We start from the raw sequence: 10,688 nt of genomic DNA, 5'->3' as shown, positions 1-10,688 counted from the left end.
TAAACCCCTGACCTCAGGTGATCTGCCTTCCTTGGCCTCCCAAAGTGCTGGGCTTACAGGCGTGAGCCACCACACCTGGCCAAGAAAAAGAGGTTTAATGGACTCACAATTCCACATGGCTGGGGAGGTATCACAATCATGGTGGAAGGGGAAGGAGAAACAAAGGCACGTCTTACATGGTGGCAGGCAAGAGAGCATGTGCAGAGGAACTGCCCTTTATAAAACCATCAGATCTTGTGAGACTTATTCATTAACACAAGAACAGCATGGAGAAAACTTGCTCCCATGATTCAATTACTTCCCATCGAGTCCCTCCCACAACACATGGGGATTACGGGAACTACAATTCAAGATGAGATTTGGGTGGGGATACAGCCAAGCCATATCAAGGACCAAAACTAAAAGGAAATTTTACATAACGAATGTCTCAGATGTCATTTATATGAATGGAGGTAACAAGGAGTAGACTAAGTTTAAAAAGACAGATGAGGCTGGAATATGACTTTGAAGGATTTTACCAGTTCTACTAAGGTATTTGGACCTTATGGTAGAGGCAGTGAGATAAAAATTTTATGGATTACATTCTATCTACGCTGTCATTATATCTTTATAGGGAAATGCATTTAATTTTCAATATAGGCTATGGACGCTGATGCTTACATCTTCTACACAGGAAGTATGCAATTTATCAATATGCAGCTGGGTTAGCAATCCATTCAAACAAATTCTGTTCATAAATATGTATGGATTCAGGTGTTTCATTTGTGATACCTAATTTTGCTTACACAACAGCACTGAAAGACAAGCACATTATATTAGTTAGCATTTCCTGCATAATAAGCTACTCCAAAACTAGTGACTTTAAAAAAACAACCACTTACATAGCTTACCATTTGGCAGGTAGACAGTTATATTGGGCTTAGCTGGGAGATACTTCTAGCCTTATCTGGGTTCACCTTTGCCTTTGTACCCAGTGCTGGGTTAACTGGAGGCTGGCTGATTTAGAATGGCCTTTCTTGGAATGGTTCCTTTCAGCTCCACGTGTCTCTCATCCTCCAGCAAGCCAGGCCAGATCTCATGCATGGCTACTGGGCAGAGTTCCAAGAGGGACACGTGCAATGTGTCTTCTAGAACCAAGACTCAGAACCAGCACCTATCATTCCATTGGCCAAAGCAAGTTAAAAAGGAATGGGAAATGGACAGCACTTCTTGATAGGAGGAACTGCAAAGCCCACTGCCAGTGGTGAGCATCTGGGGAGGAGTGGAGGATTGTGACCATTTTTACAATTGACTAAAATTATGATCTCCATTTTATGTAAAGAAAAAACAAGATTCAGAGAAGTTAAGTAACTTTTATAAGGTCACACAGCCAATAAATTACAATGAGTTGCTGGGCTTTGATTCCAACTCATTTCTATAGCAAAATGTGGATCCTCATTTTAAGGAACTTACAGTATTTTATGCTGCTTAATCCGTTCTTCCATCCCTCTATAATGTTATAGAATCAACCGATCAGGGGATGAAGGAACAGAAAGTTTATGAGCAGTAGATATTTCTGAAATGATTTCAAATGTGACAGATTATTTCCTGAGATATAAATGGAAAAGAAATTCACTTCCTTTTGGTGGCATCGGGGGCTGAAAATGTCCCCAGCGAAGATTCCATTTGCCCCCACATTTCCTTATCCTTCATAAGAAGGGGAACATATAAAAGCCAAGCAGGCTCTTGACCCAGAGCTGGCTGAGGATACAGCACACACACATCCATGGTTGCATCTGCAGTGTTTGGGTGCAGTCACAGGCAGCTTCAAAGGAAAAAGGAAAGGGAAAAAACCTTCTCTCTGTAGCTAGGCTACCAGTTCCTGTGTAGATTTCTCAAGATTCAGGCAAGAGGACATGTGGAGAACTTCCCCATGTTTAGAAACATCAGATGGTTGCCAAAACAAGCCAATTTAGAACTGAGCGTGACAAATGCACATTTGAGGTTGAATGTCACCTGGGGAACCCACTGTTTCTGAGATCTCCACAATGGGGTGGGGTGAGGCATAGCAGAGAATGCGTTCACTGAGCACCCGGCCAGCCTGGGTGGGGCGGGCACAGCCCGGTTGCTACAGGACGTGGGGCAAGACATGGTATCCTTGGAAATATACACATATACATTGACATTGACAAAAGGAGGAAGTGGCAAGGAAAGAAATGTGGAAACCATCAGAGCTGAAAGCTTTTGTCTCTAAATTTGCTTGTGTGTGAGAACTAGAGAAAGTTGCTTACTGTTGCCTCTGTACATTTGAATGGGTTGATTAGATCCTTGTTACCAAAGTAAATGGAGGGCCACGGTGATCTCCAAACTTGCCCAACTGTAGGCGGCACTCAGCTGGAACGTTTGTGCACAAAACACCTGGGCCTGCATCAGGAGATTCTGATTCTGTAATAGGTCAGGATGGGGCCTAGGAGTCTGTGTTTCCTGAGAGCTCCAGACGGCTGTGATTCTCAGGCAAGCAAGGATGTACCAGCGTGCGGCTTTGCAGAGCTTCCTGGCTAAACATACACAGAACATCTTTGAGGGGAAGGGTGTGCTCTCTTCTTGGTGGAAGGCAACATACTCAAGGACTGGTCAGTATCTTACCACATCTATAGTAGGTGTGATATTCCAAATATGTAGCTACAACAAGGTACAGTCTCTGGCCACTGGGATCCCTGTTCTGCTAGGTGTCTACTCTTTGCACAGTTACTACACTTTGAGAGAGTCTGGGGTAATCTGGGGCAGCAGGATAAGGCTGGAGGCCTCCACAGACTTAGGCCTTGGTGATATATCACCTTATAAGGAAGAAGTCCAACATTCAGCATAGCTAGATGGGGGTGTCCCTTTGAATAACAGAACTGCCTGAAATACATTCACCGGGCACCATTTAGGAGGTTTTTGAGGTTATAGGAAAAGCCTGACATTTGGAGTCCCAAATCTGTGTGTTCCCACACAGGCACTAGCATGTACTATGTGATGCTGGCTGTGTGGAAGCTTCAGTTTCCCTGTCCCCAAAGGAGGGAGATGATGTGTCTTATTTCATAAGGTCACGGTGAGTGTCTAATAGACAGTGGAGCCCCAAGCACTTTCATCAGGTCTATAGCAGTGTACAAGTGTTGGTTTACTTCTTCCCATCATGAAATTTAAAGACATCTTGGGTACCTCCATGTATACATTGTTTGGGATTTTTGTTTTGTTTTTTCCAATCTGTGAAATGATCTAAGAGTTCACATACAGATCCGTAATCCCTTATCTGAAAGTTCAAAAGCTTCAAATTCCAAAAGACCTCCCACATTTGGTGGGACAATCTGACCTCCCTGAGTTTGTTTCCCAGCTAAACCTAACATGAGGCTTTTCGTGGTTTGTGTTTGTCACCTGCTTATGGTTTGTTCCAGAGTTACTAGTGTGTTGGCTTTGGAGGGCTTTCCAAACTCCCCTAGGGGTGTTATATAATGCAAGTTATATGCATACATTATAAGATATGAAAGTCCTGAATTCTGGAATAATCTGATCCCAGTGGTATCAGAGAAGGGACTGTGGACCTGTCACTTCCCCACTAAAAGTTATGGAATTATTAGCTTTAAAGGGAGCCTTAAGGATCACTGTACTCATGTCAGGAGTCTTCTACCACATCTCTTAGACATCTTCTAATTGCTGTTTGAAATCTTCCAGAACCAAGGACTTTACTGAAGTCCCAGATACTCATTCCACTGTGGATCACTTCTTCAAAGGACTTCCAGCATCTGCACCAGTGCAAAATAAAAACATGGAGAAAAATGCCACTTAAGGTAATAAAATATAAAGCTTTCCTCTCTCTCTCTCTCTCTCTCTCTCTCTCTCTCTCTCTGTCATGGAATTTTTTTTTTACTTGCTATTTAACTTTGTAAGCAAAGAAAAATTAAAATGTTAAATGATTAGCATAAATTCTGTTCATCTTGACATTGTGCATTTCCAGTTTTAAATGCAAATAGAGACATTTAACTTACATGTGGAATCACTGATATTATGCAATTTGTATTTTGTAGCTTATACGTGTATATGTATTTGTTCTCACCAGTACAGCTAAGACAGAATACCAAATTAGCTGAGCTATTTTAATTCAATTCTGTGTGTGTGTGTGTGTGTGTGTGTGTGTGTAGAGACAGGGTCTTGCTATGCTGCCCAGACTGGTCTCAAACTCCTGGCCTCAAGTATTCCTTCCACTTCGGCCTCCCAAAGTGCTGGAATTAGAGACGTGAGCCACCATGCCCAGCCCCTTCATGTCTTGATATGGGCACATTCTACCCAAACACTACCCTCCTCTTCCTGAGGAATAAAGAAGGACTGAAAGGAAAGGGACCATCTTTCCTTGTCCTTCTATGCCGTCATCGTCACCCTATGTGGTTGGTCAATACAGGGAAGCAACATGAATGAGAATGGATGTGACAAGATGCCTTGATTGTTCCTGTTTCTTAGAACACCACTGCCTACCTTGTGCCTTCAAAGCAAGTTCTGGTGTGAAAAGAAAATGTGACCCCTTGGGGGTGGCAGAGTCCCCCATTCAGTCGTAGCTGTAACACACTTACCTCGTGCTCGCTTTGAGTCTCACCAATCACTGACGCATCGTGGGTTCAGAGAGCATCTTGAACGCTCTGTGTGAATGAGCAGCAAGGGACAGAGACACACATGTTGCACTTCCCTCCTCGGGTCACAGTCATGCTTCAGTGTCCCATCAGATTTCACTTACAAAACAAATTCAAAGATAAAAGTGTTAAGAATTTCAAGGCAGCAACAGCACAGCCTTAATCCAAGCACTAGGCCTTACTGAGCAAGGGGTCCTGTGGGGCTGCCCAGGCCACTCACCCAGGAAGCTGGGCCTGCAGGGTCTACAGAGGTGGGTTGTTCCGGTCCTTTCTATGTTTGGACTACTCAACTTTAGGGCCCCTGAGGGAGCCCGTATCTAAGTCACCTAAGGGTTCTAAGTGGGGGAAATTCATGTGTGCAGTTGTCAGGGGCTGAAATGACTTTCTCTGCTGGCCTTAACAGATGAAAATGTAATGTCTGGAAATATGACTGCCATTTTATGACCATGAGGAGATAAGCCTAAGGACCAAAGCTAACATGTCAAAAGTGGCAGAGCAGAAAGCAGTTCGATCCTCATTATTGAACCACAGGACTAAACAACCCTTTAGCTGCCTTGCCTCAAGAATTCTTACTATATGAGATGATAAATGCCCTTCAAGTTGAATCTACCTTTGGTTGATTCTTCTATTAGTGCAGGCAATAGCATCAAATCCCGTAACACAGACACAACCCCACATTTGCAGGAGCTGTGTCAGCCTTGATGCTGCATCCCCTGTACTTGGAGGTGTGTGTTCCGCAACCTGACTTAGACCATCTTCCTGGTGGAGAGGAAGGTGGAGGTAAGTGCCTAATGCAGTTCTCTAATTTATCTACCTGCTTTGTTCCCAGTGTAGTAACCACCTCGCCCTTTCAGTTGCATTTCAGGCACTTCAACCAACCTAAGATGAGCACAATCTGTGTGCCACTTGCCAAGACCAGGAAGGCAAAGAAAACATGGGCCTTGCCCTCAAGTTGGTCACAGCCAGGCTGGAAAGAATCGTTGACAAAGATTGTCATTAGTGTCTAAGATTCAGTTCTCTGGAAAGGAACTGTAACATGGAGAACCAGATTCAGAAAGGTTACTGAGTATTGCTCTCGAGGGATACACCAGTAGGAAGAGAGGAAGACAGAATTGGGAAGAGAGAAGTGACCCACATTGTGGTATAGCTGAGACCTCAGACAATCCCACGTGAAGCTCTGGAGCTGGGGAGGCCCTTCAGAGTTGCCCCAAATTACAGTAAATGGGCTGGATCTTCATATCCCTGATCAGTCAGTCATCAGCCATGGGCTGCCCCTGGGAGACAGTATAACAGCGGGTGAGACACAGGACGGTTCCCAGTGAAGGATGCAGGGCAGGCTGGGGTGCCAGGGGGAGGTGGGGCCACAGTCCATGCGCAGTTACAATGAACAAAGGAAGGCAGCTCTGACATGAATGATGATTGAGATTTTTATTTGCATTAATGAGTGAAATAAAAGTGATATTCCCAGCAGGGGGATGGGCATATTGCCTGAAGAGGGAACCTTGATTAGGCTTTATAATGTTCATATCAGTTAGGTTGATCATATAATTTATCCAAACTAGGACCCTTTCAAGAGAGAAAGGGAACATTATTAATGATTACATCAGTACAACGGTTTCTGTGCACTGTTCTCATTTTACAGATGAGGAAACTGAGGCACAGAAAGGTTGAGAAACAACACCATTTGCTAACCAGCAGTGGCGAAGAGCCAGGGCCAGTTTTCACACTCTGACAGTCTTATTCCAGTGACTAATTCTCAACACTGTAGAGATAGAGTTGGCAGACTTGGCGATGGATTGGCTAAGGGGTCTAAACTGGGAGGGCCAGACGGGACCCTGGCATTCAGGCTTGAGCAACTGGGAAGATGGTGGGACTCTTGACCTGAGAGGGTGTCAAAGCGCAGGGAGGGGAGGGAGGAAAAGGGGATCTCAGACCTTCAGTGAGTGGCAGTGCAATCACTCCGCTGGCTTCTTTTATTTTTTGAGACAGGGTCTTGCTCTGTCACCCAGGCTGGAGTACAGTGGCACAATCATAGCTCACTGCAGCCTCAAACTCCTGGGCTCAAGGATCCTCCCACTTCAGCTTCCCCAGTAGCTGGACTACAGGCACATGCCGCCAAGCCCAGCACATACTCCACGCCTGGCTAAATTTTTTATTTTTTGTAGAGGCTGGTCTCAGCATGCTGCTCAGGCTGCCCCACTGGCTTCAGTGTAATAAGTGGAAACTGAAAGATAGCTTTCTCAAATTATTCATGATTATTGTAGAATCATCCAATATAAAATAATATCTTATCTAGAATTATTCAGTCTTTTTGAACCAAAGCTTCCTAGTGATGCACCCCCTGCCCCTATATACTTTTTTAGGTTGGGGTAGATAGCCACAGTACCTCACCCTTAGGTAAGTATCTCAAGAGCCTATTGGTGCCCCAATAGCTACGGATGCTGTCTCTTCTCACTGTGGACTGTATTTGCTATAAGGGCTCTCTCAGAGCAAGGAGCTTCCAGCCAGAGGCTCACCCTCTAGCGATGGGACAGGAGACACAGCATGCAGTTCCGTGGCGTCAACAAGGGTGCCTGGGCTGTGAAAGCTCAGAGTTGTGCTCCAAGTGGGACATTTCCTTCTGGGATTGGTCCTCCAGTGACATTGCTGCTCACGTCCTTTTGATCAGTTACATGCAAACTTGCAAACCCTCAGGGTTGATCTTATATATTGTGAGTGCATACATTGACTCCGCTACCCCCATCCATTTGGCCATGGGATTTCCTGATATGCAAATTGGGCAACCCTTAGAACAAGAGCTGATAAAATGTCATGGCCAGAATTGAGACTTAGAGTCCCAAATGATACACTTAAGCATGTTGTAGAAGGGAAGCTGAGAAAATAAGCAAATTTGGAAAGACTAAGGATTCAGCCCTGCATATGATTAGTTTGAGGTACCAGTGAGGCATTCAAGGGAAATATGTGCCCATGAGAGGTTGACTTTGTAGTCTAGGTGTTTAGAGAGATCTTGGTTTTCTATAGAAATTCGGGGATCATAAACTGGTTCATGGTTATTATCTGCCACGTGAAAAGTATTGGCATGGAGAGTAGCTAGAACAGAAGTATGAGGCCCTACAGCATTTAAGGGTTGGATACAAGAGGAGGAGCTGGAAAAGGAGTTCGAGGAAGAACAGGTGGGGTCAGAGGGGACCCAGGAGAGATGACTGTCAGAGAATGCCCGGGAGTGGGTTTTAAGGAGGAACAGTCAGTAGTATAAATGCTGTGGATAGGTGTACAAGAGAAAGTCTCCAAAGCACAGGTCACATTTAGACATATGCAGGTCACCATGGCAAGGACCAACTTCAGTGAGTGGGGGTAGGGGCAGGGGCAAAAGCCAGAAGATTGGTTGAAGAACGAGCAAGAATGAGTAATAGGAGTTACAGAGGGTAGATAATTTGTTTAAGAAGTTGCCTGTCAATGGCTGGTGGGGGTGACAAAAAAAAAAGCCCTAGTCGGTGGGGCATGATTTCAAGAGAGACATTTTCAAAGATAAGAGAGCTACGCATGTTTTTCACTGATAAGAACTAATAAGGAGATAGAATGGGGCAGGCTGAAGACACAAGAGAGGGATGAAGCATTGAAGAAGCTGAGATCCAGAGAAGGAAGACATTAACGACAAGAATGAACAATTCCCTGCTCCCTCCACGAACGGTGCTTTTGTGGATGTCTGTAAATTCCACAACCCGAAGAACAGGTCAACTAAAAGGACAACTACAAAACCACTCAGCCTGCACCATCAGTGAGTGCCAACTATGAAATAGAGATTCTCAGGGAGAAAACTCAGCACAAAGAAAAGCAGTGGGATGGGGGAAGTCCTCCACCTATCCATCCATCTATCTGTCTAGCTATCTGTCTATTTATCTGTCTATCCATCCATCCACCACCTCAGCCACCCATCAATTCATCCATCCATTGATCCATCCATCTATTCATCTATCCATCTATGTACCCATCCATCCATCTACCCCCTCACCACCAACCTACCCATCCATTCACCCATCCATCTATTTGCATATGAATGAAAATATGGTGAAATTAAGCAGCACGAAGGACACAGACCTGGAGGGGTTAATGACTGAGAGGGCTAGTGAGGCTAACGTGTGAGTGCTGCTGGCTTCACTCTCTGTGGTCATTAACTTGCTCGTAAGTCTTTACCTCCATTAGCTGGGTGACCAGCAAGCCAGATCAATGGGTCCATGGACATACTGCTCTAGAGCTTTCCTTAGAGCCAAAGTCCAGCTGTCTAGACTTGTGATCTGCCCTTGGGTCAATCTGTGAAGAATAGGCTATGTGGGGTGACCGGAGTTCAGTTAAGAGCTCCGATTTCTTGTCCTAGTTCTGTCATTGCCGTGTGATCTTGAGGATATCTGTGCACCTTCCTAGGTTTCTGCTTCCTCATTTGTAAAATGGGAGAAATATGGGCCGGCAATAGACGATCCCCAAAGCCCTTTTCAGCTCTGAGGTTAAAAACTATTCTAACCCAATTAAAAACTGATCAAAGGACTTAAATAGACATTTCTCCAAAGAAGATATACAAATGGCCAACAAGCATATGAAAAGATGTTCAACATATTAGTCATTAGAGAAATGCAAATCAATACTTCAGTGAAATACCACTTCACACACACTAGGATGGGTATAATCAAAGAAATGGAAAATAGCAAGTGCTGACAAGGATTTGAAGAAATGGGAACCTTTGTATATTGATGGTAGAAATGTAAAATGGTACAGCCAGTGTGGAAAGCAGTTTAGTGACTCCCCAGAAAGTTAAACATAGAATTACCATATGGCCCAGCAATTTTTCTTCTAGATATATACCCAAAAGAACTGAAATAAATTCAACTAATAAATACTTAAATAAATACTTGTGCCTAAATAGTCACAGCAACACTATTCACAATAATCAGCAGGTGAAAACCGCCCAAATGTCCATTGATGAATGAATAAACAAAATGCAATGCAGTACATCCATACAATGGAATAATATTCAGTCATAAAAAGAAATGAAGCACTGATATATGCTACACTATGGATGAACCTCAAAAACATTGTGCTAAATAAAAGAAGCCGGCTCACAAATTATATGGCTCCATTTATCTGTCTTTTGTTTGTTGTTTGCTTGTTTGAGACAGGGTCTCACTATATTGCCTAGGTTGGCCTCAAATTCCTGGGCTCAAACCATCCTCCTGCCTTAGCCTCCTGAATAGCTGGGATTACAGGCATGTGCCATAGTGCACAGTAATTACATGGCTGCAAAAATATCCAGAATAGTTAAATCCAAAGAGACAAAAAGCAGGTTGGTAGCTGAAAGGGGTTGGGGAGAAAAAGGAACAGGGAGTAACTTACTGGACAGAGAGTTTTCTTTTTGGGTGATGAAAATGTTTTGGAATTGGATAGCAGTGACGGTTGCACAATAATGCGAATATACTAAGTTCCACTAAATTGTGGGCTTTAAAATGATTAATTTTATGTTAATGTGAATTTTGCCTTAATTTTTTTTTTTTTTTTTTTTTTTTTTTTTGAGATGGAGTCTTGCTCTGTCACCCAGGCTGGAGTACAGTTGCGCCATCTCGGCTCACTGCAACCTCGACCTCCCGGATTCAAGTGATTCTCTTGCCTCAGCCTCCTGGGTAGCTGGGATTACAGGGATGCACCATCATGCCCAGCTAATTTTTGGTTTTTTAGTAGAGACAGGGTTTCACCATGTTGGCCAGGCTGGTCTCAAACTCCTGACCTCAAGTGATCTGCCTGCTTCAGCCTCCCAAAGTGCTGGGATTACAGGTGTGAGCCACCGCACCCGGCCAATTCTACAATCTCTTCATGACAAAACAAAACCTATGCAACTCCTTCAAGTCCCTGTTTTGGAATTAGTCCTGGCCACTCCAGGCCACCTCTCCCTCTCTCACATCTGATTAATGGGCTTGGAGTTCACAACACCAGACGTCACATTCCTTCCTTAAAGACTAAGTTCAAAGGTCTCTCTGCCTTCCCTTTCCCCATTTCCAT

The sequence above is a fragment of the Macaca thibetana genome, chromosome 7 (assembly GCF_024542745.1).
Source record: "Macaca thibetana thibetana isolate TM-01 chromosome 7, ASM2454274v1, whole genome shotgun sequence".
Taxonomy (NCBI): Eukaryota; Metazoa; Chordata; class Mammalia; order Primates; family Cercopithecidae; genus Macaca; species Macaca thibetana.
The sequence above is the reverse complement of the archived record's forward strand: the minus strand, read 5'-3'. Positions refer to the sequence as shown.